The sequence below is a fragment of the Arachis ipaensis genome, chromosome B6, assembly GCF_059453495.1.
Source record: "Arachis ipaensis isolate K30076 ecotype BB chromosome B6, ASM5945349v1, whole genome shotgun sequence".
Lineage (NCBI taxonomy): Eukaryota > Viridiplantae > Streptophyta > Magnoliopsida > Fabales > Fabaceae > Arachis > Arachis ipaensis.
This window is the reverse complement of record NC_142441.1, coordinates 102000635-102014495: the sequence shown is the minus strand read 5'-3', so window position 1 is coordinate 102014495 and position 13861 is coordinate 102000635.

Sequence of the window (13861 nt, the reverse complement as noted above, 5' to 3'; positions counted from 1 at the left end):
GATGGCTTTCTTTTCCAATTTCTTATACTGCTCATGGGCTTCCTCAGTAATAAAAGTGTCCGGCTGACTGCTCGGACGTGCAGGAGGAGGAGCCAAAGAGTTGGCTTTCTCCTTGCCCTTGTGACGCATCTTGAAAGAGAACAAAAACGGAATACAACTTAGGAGAAACAGATAAAAATCACAAAAGCAAAGAGAGAATAGTCAAACAATGCAAATTAGAGCTAACTAGGTAAACAGATACTCAATTGAGGAAAACATATTCAAAACAAGTGATATGCTCAAAAGAAAATGTAGTTTTCCACAATCAAGCAACCTACGTAACAATAAAAGGAAATGGAGAATAACTAAAGCACATATAACTTAGGTAAAGCAATGAAAGTGAATTGAATCAAGAAAATTGGTTATTGCAATTGTGCATTGAAAGTGTAAGGTTCAACCAAAAATTGGCACCACGGGAATAACCAATTTTAATTGTGAGAAGAGTGTGCTTATTCATGTCAAAAGGTAAGGAATAGTCACATAACTATAACTCTTGTTCAAAAGCAATAAACTTGATTAAAATTAGATTGTATTGCTCAAAAAAAATTTCAAAGAACAAGTAATCATGTGTGATTATTCAAATTCTTGACCACATGAATAAGCAATTTCATTCAATTCACTCGCTAACTCTATATGCACTTAACATATGACACCAAACAAGTAATCAAAGCTAAAATTTCAGTTCAATTCGGCGTTTTAAGAAAAATCAGCAATTAAGTGCATAACCAAACAAATGATCAAGCTAAAGTATGATATGCACAGCTAAAGTTACACCAAACAGTTGATCAAGCTGAAAAGTTAAAGCCAATTTGGTGTTTCAAGCAAAAGTAACACTAGGTGCATATAAGAATTCAGTCTTAACCATTATCCAAAATTTCATAAAACTGCACAAGTATGAATTAAAGTTCCTAATGAAAATAAAATTTAAAGCTCATGCTGATCAGACACAAGATTTAAACCAAAAATATTCATTCAGGCAATACATCGAACAGGTTGTGTGCAGAATTTAAAAGCAACAATCTCAGTTCAGTCTAAGCCTCATTCAACCCAGAATAATTCAATCAGCTAGTATTCAATCCAAAAAACACAAATTAACTAACCTAAACCTAATTTAGTTACTAGAACAGAATTAAAAAGCAATGGAAAATAAATGAAGGAAAAGGAACAGGGAATAGGGCTGGGAACCTACGTTGATGAAGAATGAAGAAGAAGGGATATGGAGTAGTGGTGGTGGTGAGGTCGCGGTGGCACAGAAGTTTGCCGCCACTGGTGGTTGCTTGCTAGACTGGAAGGCACGGACTAGTACTGGCACACAGAAACAGGGGTAGCATACAGAGAAGAAGAAATGGAGAAAGGGAAGAAAATGGAAGAAGGAAGAAGGAGGGGGTGAGCGATGGTGGTCACCGGTAGTGTTGTCATCGGACGGGGGAAGTGGCGGTGGACTGGACTGGGCTGAGGTGGTTCAGGGGTTGAGGAGGGGTGTACTTCAGAGAAGAAGAAAAGAAGAAAAGGGTTTGGGGAGAGAAACTGAAGTGCGATTAATCTCCCTTTTCGAATTAACGTTCGAAAAGGTCCTTGTGCGCAAGCACAAGGTAGTGTGCGGACACACACTAGAGAAAGGAAAGGGTATACGCACGCACAGCAGCGTGCGGGCACTGCAAACAGAAGACGTGGCAAAGACTGTGTGCACGCACAAGTGCCTGTGCTTGCGCACACAGGGGAAAATGAGGGTTGTTCCCACGCACACTGGGTGTGTGGGCTGCGAGCAGAAGGGGTGCCAAGGGTTGTGTGCGTGCACAAAGGTATGAGCACACACAAGAGGGTTTTTTTTAAAAGATCTGGGGGAAGTGTGCATGCGCACAACGATTGTGCGTACGCACAGGAAGAAAAGAGGGTAGGGTGCAGTCGCACAAGATGTGCGAGCGTGACGAATATACTGGGGGTTTTGGAGTGTGCGTACGCACAGTACTGTGGGTACACACAGATAATGAAAAACAGTGGAAGTGTGCGCGCGCACAAGTGCGTACGTACGTACAGGACTTTGTTTCTGCAAAATTTTTATTGTCTTAAGGCACCAAACATGACATCCAAAACAAGCTTTCAAGCCCCAAAGCATGTTAAAACTCCAAAAACACATTATTCCTCTAAAATTACCTAACTAACATCGAAATATAACTAACTAACTAAGCAACATACCAAATTATTCAAGAAACAAAAACTAAAAGAGAGAAGGGTTAGAAGGATATTACCATGGTGGGGTGTCTCCCTGACGTGGCGGAAATTGGCGAGTTAAGAAATTGTTATAAGAGATACGTTGCAAGTACAGTTCTTAACCAACCAAAAATTCACTTATCAATTTAGAAGGGTTGTCACAAAATTAAAATTAAAATACTGGGAGTATGAATCCCAGGTCGTCTCCCAACGAGTTGCAGGAAGATGTGCTATTTTATTAATCAGATATTTTCTAAAAATGGTTTGAGTTGATAAATAGGAAATTAAATCAGAGAATTTATGTAATTTAAATAAAAACCTTGATCGGGAGTAGATTAGTTGGAAGCCCTATCCTTGATGGAGTTCTCTCAAGATAAAAGTGATAATTAAAGGTTGCCTGCTCAGTTATCCTTTACTAGGTAAAAGAAAGTTAAGCAAGTTGGAAGTCAATTTCTATTCACAAGTTCTAATCCTCTCCCTTGGGAAGGACTAGTGTCAGTGATTAGAGGGCGACCCAATGTGAAACCCAACTATAATTTTACTCTTGAGCATCCAACTCAAGGTCCTTCTGTCAATCAACTCCCAATCAAGTTATGGAACTACTCGCTCATTATGATTGTAAAATCCATGAAATAAGAAAGGAAAATATTGAAAGACATGATAAATAATAATCAAAAGGATCAATTAAAAATAAAAATAATTCTTGTATTAATAAATTCTAAAAATAATCCAATAATAATTTTGAGTAAATAAAGGACATGGAAGAGTAAGTGACAAGTAAGGAAAAAAACTAGAATGACGAAGTCTTGACGGAAGTAATAACTCTTCTCAATATCCCAGTCCAAGAAGCAATAAAATCAAAATCCTAAGAACTATGAATCTGTAGAGAGAAAACCTAGAGGAGGAGTAAAAGCAGATCTAAAACTAAAATTATGCGGAATGAATGTTGTGTTCTAGTCTCTGCATGTTCCCTGGCTCTAATATGCTTTTCTAGACCGAAAACTGGGTCAAAACAGGGCCCAAAATCGCCCCAGCGAATTTTGCAAATTCTGCAGATCGCGCATGTCACGTGATCGCGTCATCCAGGCGTTCGCTCATCCAGCATTTTGCCTTGCCACGCGTGCGCATCATCCACGCCTTCGCGTCACTTGTGCAGTTTCCAATTCGGGCGGTCGCTGAGCCATGCATCTGCGTCACTGCAATTTTCTCTATGTCGTGTGGTCGCGTGAGCCATGCGTCTGCGTCACTTCTCGCTGGTCATCTCCTCAATTTCTTGTGTTCCTTCCATTTTTGCAAGCTTCCTTTCTAATCTCCAAGTCATTCATGCCCTATAAAGCTTGAAACACTTAACACACAGATCACGGCATCGAATGGAATAAAGGAGAGTTAAAATATAAAATTAAAAGTCTCTAGGAAGCAAGTTTTCAACCATGAAGTATTTTTAGGAAGGAATTATAAATGCTTGCTAATCATATGAATAAGTGGGTAAAGATTTGATAAAACCGCACAATTAAGCACAATATAAACCATAAAATAGTGGTTTATCAACCTCCCCACACTTAGTCATTAGCATGTCCTCATGCTTAGTTGAAGGAGATAAAATAAATGAGTAGGAACATGTAAAACTCATGCAATGCAATGCAACCTATATATGTGAATGCAACTATATGATTCTTGTCCACTTGGTCAAAAGTAAATAAGCTCTTCAAGACAATCACAAATCAAATTCCACTAATTCAATTCTTATACAGTAAGAACAGATAAAAATGCAAGAAGGTAGCTCATGAAAGCAGGGAACATAGAACTTAAGCATTGAACCCTCACTGATGATGTATGTATGCTCTAATCTCGCTAGTGTATAGGGTAATCACTCTATCCTTCTCTAATAATGCTTTCTAATTTTTATTTTTCACCTAACCAATCAACAACAATTAATATACCAATGCAAACATCATGAGGTCTTTTCAAGGTTGTAATGGGGCCAAGGTATGGGTAAGGGTACATATATGGCTGAGTAAGCTTATAAATTGAATCTTTAATTAACCCAAGCTTTCACCTAACACATATATATATTCTTTATAGCTTAAATTTCACACCTAGCTACCCAAAATTTCCCTTTCACATTCCTTACTCATGCATCAACTTTATTTTGATTTTATCATATATGCATTGATCTTTGAATTCTTAACTTAACATTGGGGTAATTTTGTCCCCTTATTTGATTATTGAATATTTTTGGATTTTTTTTATCAAACATAGTTTATCAATGCACATAGATTTTTTAATTTTCTACAGTTTCACATGAGTAGGTACCCAAATTCCCATTATATCATCATGACACATTCCCTTATTATCTTTTGTTCCCACAATTTTTCCATACATAATTAACACATAATTCTATCTTAAGCTAACCAAAGATTCAGTTGGGATATATAATTGTTTTTCCGCTTAAGGCTGGTGATGTGGTAAAGTAAAGAACAAATGGGATTTAAAAGCTCAAAGTGGCTAACAAAGTATAGATTACAATCATAGAGAAGTAAACACACAAGAATAAAATAATTATGGTTAAATAATATAACCATGTATTTAAGCTCAAAGTCTCACAGGTTGTGTGTTCTTTAGCTCAAAAATCATGTTCCAAATATAACTTCAAGCAAATTTAACACAAAAGTTTTGATTAAAATTAGTGAAATTTTGTTCTAAAAATAGGGTCTTAGAAGAAACTTATTGTCTTTTCAATCAAGTAGAACATGCATGCAACTAATCTATTACTATGCAATCTATCCTATCCTACAAAAGAAAAACTAACTAAATATCCTATTTTATTGGTGTTAGGGAAGAGAATTTACCTCCGGAAGTCAGGTACTGACCGACCTCCCCACACTTAAGGCTTTGCACTGTCCTCGGTGCCGTTTGTCAAGAACAAGGGTGGGCTGGTAGCAGTATCTTCACAGTCAGGACCGTCATGGCTCCCTGTGCTGGGGAAGGAAGTGGAGTCCGGGGTGTCTGAGTCTCTGTATTTTCCCTTAAGTAGCTCCTTGAGGTATGTGAATCGGTGCTTGTTACGGCGCTCTCTTAGCTTTGCTTTCTGTTCCTGCCGATCCAACCTTTCAAGTATCTGATGGAGCAGTTGATTGGTTGTAGGTGCTTGTGGTGTGGAAGGAGGAATGTCTTCAGCCGGTTCAGTAGGCTGGCTTGTAGTGGCTGCTGGAGGTCTGATATATTTCCTGTTAGGGATATGCTGATCATCCCGTGGAAGCATGGCTTTGGTGTCCCCAGCTCTGTAGGAGACTCTGGCTGCTGAGACGAGATCCGAGACCAAGGCAGGAAAAGGTAAGTTACCCGTGATTTGTACGTGTCCCATAGCATTCCAGATGTGTCTTGGTAGGTTTAGAGGTTGATCTGTAAGGATGCACCATAGTAGAATGGCCATGTTTGCAGTGAAGGAGGACTTGTGAGTGCTCGGAAAGATGTAATGGGACATAATCTGTGCCCATACGCGAGCCTCCACAGTAAGTGCGGAAGCCAATATTCCCTTAGGACGGGAACGATGGTATCCGTAGATCCATCTGCTGCTAGGTAGGGCGATAACTCTGAGAACAGCGTCCTAGTCAAATTGGTACATCTGGCGCTTGAGTGCGGCTTCTTGAAATGCGTTCAGTCCTTCTGGAGTAGGGGGAAGATCTAAAGCTCGTTGAATGGCCTCTTCTGTAATGGGGACTTGCTTCTGTCAGACATAGACAGACTGTAGGGTTAGCAGGTGGAAATTGGAGTAGAACTCTACTTCCCAAGAAAGATTAACCTGCCGTGGCTGTCTCTGTAGGAAACCCCATTGTCTCTGCGCAATTTGCGTCTCAACAAATTCAGCAATATGAGTCGGGAGGATAAGAAGGTATTTGTTGTTGTAACTCCTTGCTGCCAGGATGGGGAACATCTGCTCACAGTAGCGATTGGTGAATCGCACAGTGTCCTTTGCTGGGAAAGCTTTCTCTTTTTCATCAACCTTTATAATCCTCTTAATTCTCTTTGTTGAGGGCTTTACTGCAGTTGAAGATGGCTCTGCCACTAATGCTCTTTTTGTTCCTCTTCTTGCTGGTGGTTTGGGAGTAGCTTTCTCCTTGCCTTTCTTGGTGGCCATCCTAAAAGGGAGAAAAGAGAAAGTATGTCAAAATGTCATGGGATAGAGCAAGGAAGACGGTGGGTAAGATGGTAATCAATGCACATTAAAAGATGAATGAAGATAACACATGGTCATGACTACATGTGAAAAATCATAAATAGAAATATGGCAAGTGCATATGATGACAATTAAATGTAAGGTGTTTATTGGCATGTAGGCAAAGGCATGAGTAGCATAGATCAAGAATTTAATGTCCCAGTGAGATTACCAAGCCTTTCAAACTAATAACGTGTTTGTAACAACAATTATATTAAATTAATAAAATATAAAAAGGGGTTTTGTGAAAAGCAAGCATTTAGAGTAGTAGAATAAAAGAAATCTAAAAATAGTGCACAATGCCGTACGGGCGTTTTCACAAACACATAGCATGCATGGTAAATAAGCTATTGAAAGTATTAAATTGAACATGCAAGCAACCCTTTTAAAAAGTAATATATAATTGTCAAATAATTCCTGAATAATTCACAAGCAAATCATAGGAAAGAATAGTGACCCAAATAAATTTCCAACACCAATTAAAAGAAAAATAAAGAAAAAAGAAAACATGGATAATGCAAGGAAAAAGAAAAGAAAAAGATAACATAAAAAGAAGAAGCATAGAAAAGTAAGGAGTGAGGAAGAAAAGAAAAACCTTGTTAATGGTGGTGAGAGAGAGAAAAAGTAGAGAGTGAGAAAGAAGGAAGAAGGAAGAAGGAAGAAATAAGGAGGGAAAAGAAAAATATAGGATTTGGGGAAGAGAAAGATAAGATATTTTGGCAGATTAGGTTAAGCTGTGCGGCGCAAGCGACGCGGACGCGTGGGGTACGCGTTCGCGTAGATGGCGCTTAGATGGGTCAACGCGGTCGCGTCGGTCACGCGGACGCGTGACTTGTTTTGTGCTACTGGCGCGAGGGCAGCCTCGCGCTCGCACAACTTTCTGTTCAAAACTCATTATTCCCAGATTCCAGGGTGACGCGGTCGCGTGGTTGACACGATCGCGTGGGTGGCCAATTTTGGGAGATGACGCAGACGTGTGGGGCACGCGTTCACGTGGTAGGGACTGTGCGTCCAGCGCCAATCCAACACCACTCTAGCACAACTTTCTGCCATGCACTCTCTTTTACGTCGATTTTTAGGTCACGCGTCCGCGTGGGTGACGCGGATGCGTGGAAGGCAATTCTCCCACATGACACGGACGCGTCAGCGACGCGGTCGTGTGGGGCGATCTGTGCCAAAGGCACGCCTCCAACCACACTCTCGCGTGACTTTCTGTTCGATTTCTTATTCTTTCTGAGCCACCTGCGACGCGGATGCGTCGGCAACGCTGTCGCGTCGCGTGCTCTCCCTCTCTTTTTTTTTAAATAAAAATATGCAAATGCAGATGCGAACTAAATGTGCTAATAAAGAGAAGAGTTATTGAAAAAAAAACTAAGAATAAAGAAAGGAACGATCATACCATGGTGGGTTGTCTCCCACCCAGCACTTTGCTTTAACGTCCTTAAGTTGAACGCTCCACTAGCTCAGTCTTCTGCTGTGGGTGGATCCTCCAAGAGGAAGATCTCTAGCTCCCTGGGTTTCGCCTTCGCACCATGATATAGCTTCAGGTGATGTCCATTAACTTTGATGAATTCAGAGCTTGAAGGATAACTCAAGTGGAAAACTCCGTATGGCTCAGCTTTCTCTACTCTATATGGACCTTCCCTTCTTGATCTCAACTTGCCTGGCATGAGTCTCAGTCTAGAGTTGTAAAGGAGGACAAAGTCCCCAGGTTGGAACTCTCTCCTCTTGATGTGCTTATCATGCACAACCTTCATCTTTTCCTTGTACAGTCTTGAGTTCTCATAAGCTTCTAGGCGTAGGCTCTCTAATTCTTGCAGTTGCAACTTTCTCTCAGTTCCGGCCTTCTCAAATTACATATTGCACTCCTTCACTGCCCAAAAGGCTTTGTGCTCTATCTCTACTGGGAGGTGACAGGCCTTTCCATAAACTAAGCGGAAGGGACTCATCCCAATGGGTGTCTTGTATCCAGTTCTGTATGCCCAGAGTGCATCTTGTAGCCTGGTATTCCAGTCTCTTCTATTAGGTTTGACTATCTTCTGTAATATACTCTTTATCTCTCTGTTAGACACCTCAGCTTGCCCATCAGTCTGGGAATGGTAGGCTGTTGCCACTTTATGAACTATCCCATGCTTCTTCAGTAATCCTATTAGTCTCCTGTTACAGAAATGGGTGGCTTGATCGCTCATGATTGCTCGTGGTGATCTAAAGTGACAAATAATGTGGTTTCTCACAAAGGAAACAACAGTGTTAGCATCATCAGTGCAGGTAGGAATTGCTTCCACCCATTTAGAAACGTAATCTACAGCTAGCAGTATATAAAAATAACCATTAGAATTTGGAAATGGACCCATGAAGTCAATGCCCCAAACATCAAAAATTTCACAGAAAAGCATAGACTGTTGAGGCATCTCATCCCTCTTGGATATATTACCAAACCTTTGGCATGGGGAACAAGATTTACAAAATTCAGCAGCGTCTTTAAAAAGGGTAGGCCACCAGAATCCACAGTCTAAAATTTTTCTAGCTGTTCTTTGAGGGCCAAAATGTCCTCCACTCTCAGATGAGTGACAGGCCTCTAAAATGGACTGGAATTCTGATTGAGGCACACACCGTCTAATTACCTGGTTAGCGCCACATCTCCATAAATATGGGTCATCCCATATATAATATTTGGACTCACTTTTCAGCTTGTCTCTTTGATGCTTAGTAAAGTTTGGAGGAAAGGTGCGGCTAACTAGATAATTAGCTACAGGTGCATACCAAGGGATTACTTCAGATACTGCTTGTAAGTCATCAAATGGGAAATTATCATTTATAGGAGTGGCGGTATCCTTAATGTGCTCAAGGCGACTTAAGTGATCTGCCACTAGATTCTGGTTACCACTCCTATCCTTAATTTCTAAATCAAATTCTTGTAGTAGCAGTATCCAACGTATAAGCCTTGGTTTGGACTCCTTTTTAGCTAATAAATACTTTAGAGCTGCATGGTCTGAGTACACTACTACTTTAGTACCAAGTAAATAGGCTCGGAATTTATCCAAAGCAAAAACAATAGCAAGAAGTTCTTTCTCAGTAGTAGTGTAATTAGACTGAGCTGTGTGGTTGGAAGGCACATGTTTTCAAATGGCTGGCTCCAGTCAGGTCCTCTCACAATTGGAGCTTGAGTCAGGGCAGTCTTCAGCTTATCAAACGCTTGTTTGCAATCCTCACTAAACTCGAACTCAATATCTTTCTGCAGTAGTCTGGATAAGGGAAGTGCTACCTTACTAAAGTCCTTAATGAATCTCCGGTAAAAACCTGCATGGCCAAGGAACGAACGGACTTCCCTCACAGAGGAGGGGTAAGGTAAACTAGAAATATCATCCACCTTTGCTGGATCTACAGAAATTCCAGTATTAGATACAACATGTCCAAGTACAATCCCTTATTTTACCATAAAGTGACATTTTTCAAAATTTAATACAAGGTTCGTACTGACACATCTATCTAATACTCTAGATAAATTATCCAAGAAAAGGCTAAATGAATCACCATAAACACTAAAATAATCCATAAAAACCTCTATACAGTTCTCAATAAGGTCAGAGAAAAGACTCATCATGCACCTTTGGAAAGTAGCTGGTGCATTGCACAAGCCAAAGGGCATTCTCTTATAAGCATAAGTCCCAAAAAGACAGGTGAAAGTAGTCTTTTCTTGATCTTCAAGAGCTATATAGATTTGAAAATAGCCTGTATAACCATCTAAAAAGCAATAATAGGATTTACATGACAGGCGATCAAGCATCTGATCAATGAATGGCAAGGGGTAATGATCCTTGCGAGTGGCTTGGTTAAGACGCCTATAGTCAATTCAAACTCTCCATGAATTCCGCACTCTAGTTGTCAGAAGCTCTCCATGCTCATTTCTTACTGTTGTGATTCCAGACTTCTTGGGCACCACTTGTACTGGACTGACCCATTCGCTATCTGAGATGCGGTAAATGATATCTGCTTCAAGTAGCCTGGTCACTTCTTTCTTGACAACTTCTAAGATGGTGGAATTCAGTCTTCTCTGAGGTTGACGGACAGACTTTTCTCCCTCTTCCAGGAATATTCTGTGCTCATAAACTTGAGAGCTGATGCCTACTATATCCGCCAGGCTCCATCCAATTGCTTTCTTGTGTTTCCTCAGCACATTGAGTAGCTGTTCTTCTTGTTGGGAAGTGAGTTCCCTTGCAATGATAACTGGAAATCTCTGCTTGTCCTCAAGGTAAGCATACTTGAGGTGTGAAGGGAGGGGCTTTAATTCCAATTTCTGCTCATGGTCAGGCTCTGGATTATCTGGGGCTGGTGATAATGGCAAAGTGCCCTCATTGTTCTCCAAGAGTGTCCCCACACTTGGACCTTGTCCTGTGTACTTCTCTTCTAACTCCTCCTGGTGAACTTCAGCCACGGTTTCATCTATGATGTCACACTGGGAGATAGAAAGGTCATCCGGAGGGTGCTTCATAGCTCTATTTAAACTGAGTTTTACTATTCGGCCATCTATTTCAAAGGAATAAGTTCCGAAAAATGCGTCCAGCTTGAACTTTGAAGTCTTCAGGAATGGTCTTCCAAGCAGGATTGATGATGGCCTTCCTGAGTCATTAGGGTGCATTTCCAAAATATAGAAGTCAATGGAAAATGTGAGTCCCTTAATGCTCATTAATACATCTTCAGCAACTCCAACCACTGTAATAATGCTTTTATCTGCTAACACAAAACGAGCTGCCGACCTTTTTAAGGGAGGGAGCCTCAGGGTATCATATATAGACAAAGGCATTATACTAACACATGCTCCTAGATCACACATGCAGTCAGAAAATTACACACCACCAATAGTACAATTAACCATACATGAACCTGGATCACTACACTTTTCAGGTATACCTCCCATTAAAGCAGATATAGAACTACCTAAAGGAATAGTTTCTAATTCATGAATTTTGTCTTTATGTATGCATAAATCTTTTAAAAATTTTGCGTATTTAGGTACCTACTAAATAACATCAAAAAGGGGAATAGTTACCTCAACCTTTTTGAATATCTCTACCATTTTGGGGTCAAGTTCCATCTGCTTCCTGGGCTTCCTTGCAATTTGTAAAAATGGAATAGGAAGGACATTTTCTGCAGCGCCTGCATCCTTTGGTGCTTCTTTCTGTGGTTGAACTTCTTCTTCTTCAACCATGTCTTGTATGTCCTCTTCCTCTTCAACATCCTCTACTTCCACCACCTCTTCAGCTGAGGCATGTTCTAGTGGGTTTGGCTCCTCCTGATTCTTCTCTTGCAGTGTGGTTCCAGACCTTAGGGTGATGGCATTGATGCCACCCTTTGGATTGGGCAATGGTTGAGAGGGGTGATGAGCGGATAATTTATACGCTTTTTGGCATTGTTTTTAGTATGTTTTTAGTAGGATCTAGTTACTTTTAGGGATGTTTTCATTAGTTTTTATGTTAAATTCACATTTCTGGACTTTACTATGAGTTTGTGTGTTTTTCTGTGATTTCAGGTATTTTCTGGCTGAAATTGAGGGACTTGAGTAGAAATCAGATTCAGAGGTTGAAAAAGGACTGCTGATGCTGTTGGATTCTGACCTCCCTGCACTCAAAGTAGATTTTCTGGAGCTACAGAACTCGAAATGGCGCGCTTCCAATTGCGTTGGAAAGTAGACATCCAGGGCTTTCCAGAAATATATAATAGTCCATACTTTGGCCAAGAATTGACGATGTAAACTGGCGTTCAACGCCAGCCTTCTGCCCAAATCTGGTGTCCAGCGCCAGAAAAGGATCCAAAACCAGAGTTGAACGCCCAAACTGGCACAGAAACTGGCGTTCAACTCCACAAATGGCCTCTGCACGTGCTACACTTAAGCTCAGCCCAAACACACACCAAGTGGGCCCCGGAAGTGGATTTATACATCAATTACTTACTCATGTAAACCCTAGTGACTAGCTTATTATAAATAGGACCTTTTACTAGTCTTTTTGACAATCTTTGGTCTCAGTTTTATTCTATTGTTCATCTTAGGAGACTATTGATCTCGTTTAGGGGGCTGGCCATCTCGGCCATGCCTGGACCTTCACTTATGTATTTTCAACGGTAGAGTTTCTACACTCCATAGATTAAGGTGTGGAGCTCTGCTGTTCCTCAAAGATTAATGCAAAGTACTACTGTTTTCTATTCAATTCTTCTTATTTCGCTTCTAAGATATCCATTCGCACCCAAGAACGTGATGAAGGTGATGATTATGTGTGACGCTCATCACCATTCTCCCCTATGAACGCGTGCCTGACAAACACTTCTGTTCTACATGAATTAAGCTAGAATGAGTATCTCTTAGATCTCCTAACCAGAATCTTCGTGGCGTAAGCTAGAATGATGGCGGCATTCAAGAGAATCCGGAAGGTCTAAACCTTGTCTGTGAAATTCTGAGTAGGATTCAATGATTGAATGACTGTGACGAGCTTCAAACTCGCGAGTGTTGGGCGTTAGTGACAGACGCAAAAGGAGGGTGAATCCTATTCCAACATGATCGAGAACCGACAGATGAATAGCCGTGCCGTGACAGGGTGCGTGAGCATATTATTCACTGAGAGGAGGGGATGTAGCCACTGACAACGGTGATGCCCTTGCATACAGCCAGCCATGGAAAGGAGTAAGACTGCTTGGATGAAGATAGCAGGAGAGCAGAGGTTCAGAGGAACGAAAAGCATCTCCATTCTCTTATCTGAAATTCCCACCAATGAATTACATAAGTGTCTCTATCCCTATTCTATTATTTAATTTCGAAAACTCCATTATCACTTTATATCTGCCTGACTGAGATTTACAAGGTGACCATAGCTTGCTTCATACCAACAATCTCCGTGGGATTCGACCCTTACTCACGTAAGGTATTACTTGGACGACCCAGTGCACTTGCTGGTTAGTTGAACGGAGTTGTGTCCACACATAGAGCCACAATGAGGATTCAATACAATTATATATTGTTAATCTCACACAAGTTACAAGAACATGGAACACAATTTCGTGCACCAAGTTTTTGGCGCCGTTGCCGGGGATTGTTCGAGTTTGGACAACTGACGGTTCATCTTGTTGCTCAGATTAGGTAATTTTCTTTTTATTTTATTTTTCAAAACTTTTTCAAAAATCTTTCAAAAATATTTTCAAAAAAATTTCTCTTGTTTTCGAAAAAAATAAAAATGTTTTCAAAAATTTATTCAAAATTTTTAAGAATGAATTCTAGTGTTTCATGAAGCATGTGAAGCCTGGCTGGCTGTAAAGCCATGTCTAAATTCATTGGGACTGAGGCTTGCAATTTGTTATCAAGAGAAAATTAGTTTTTGCTCATCTACCTGCTGCTGATCCATGATC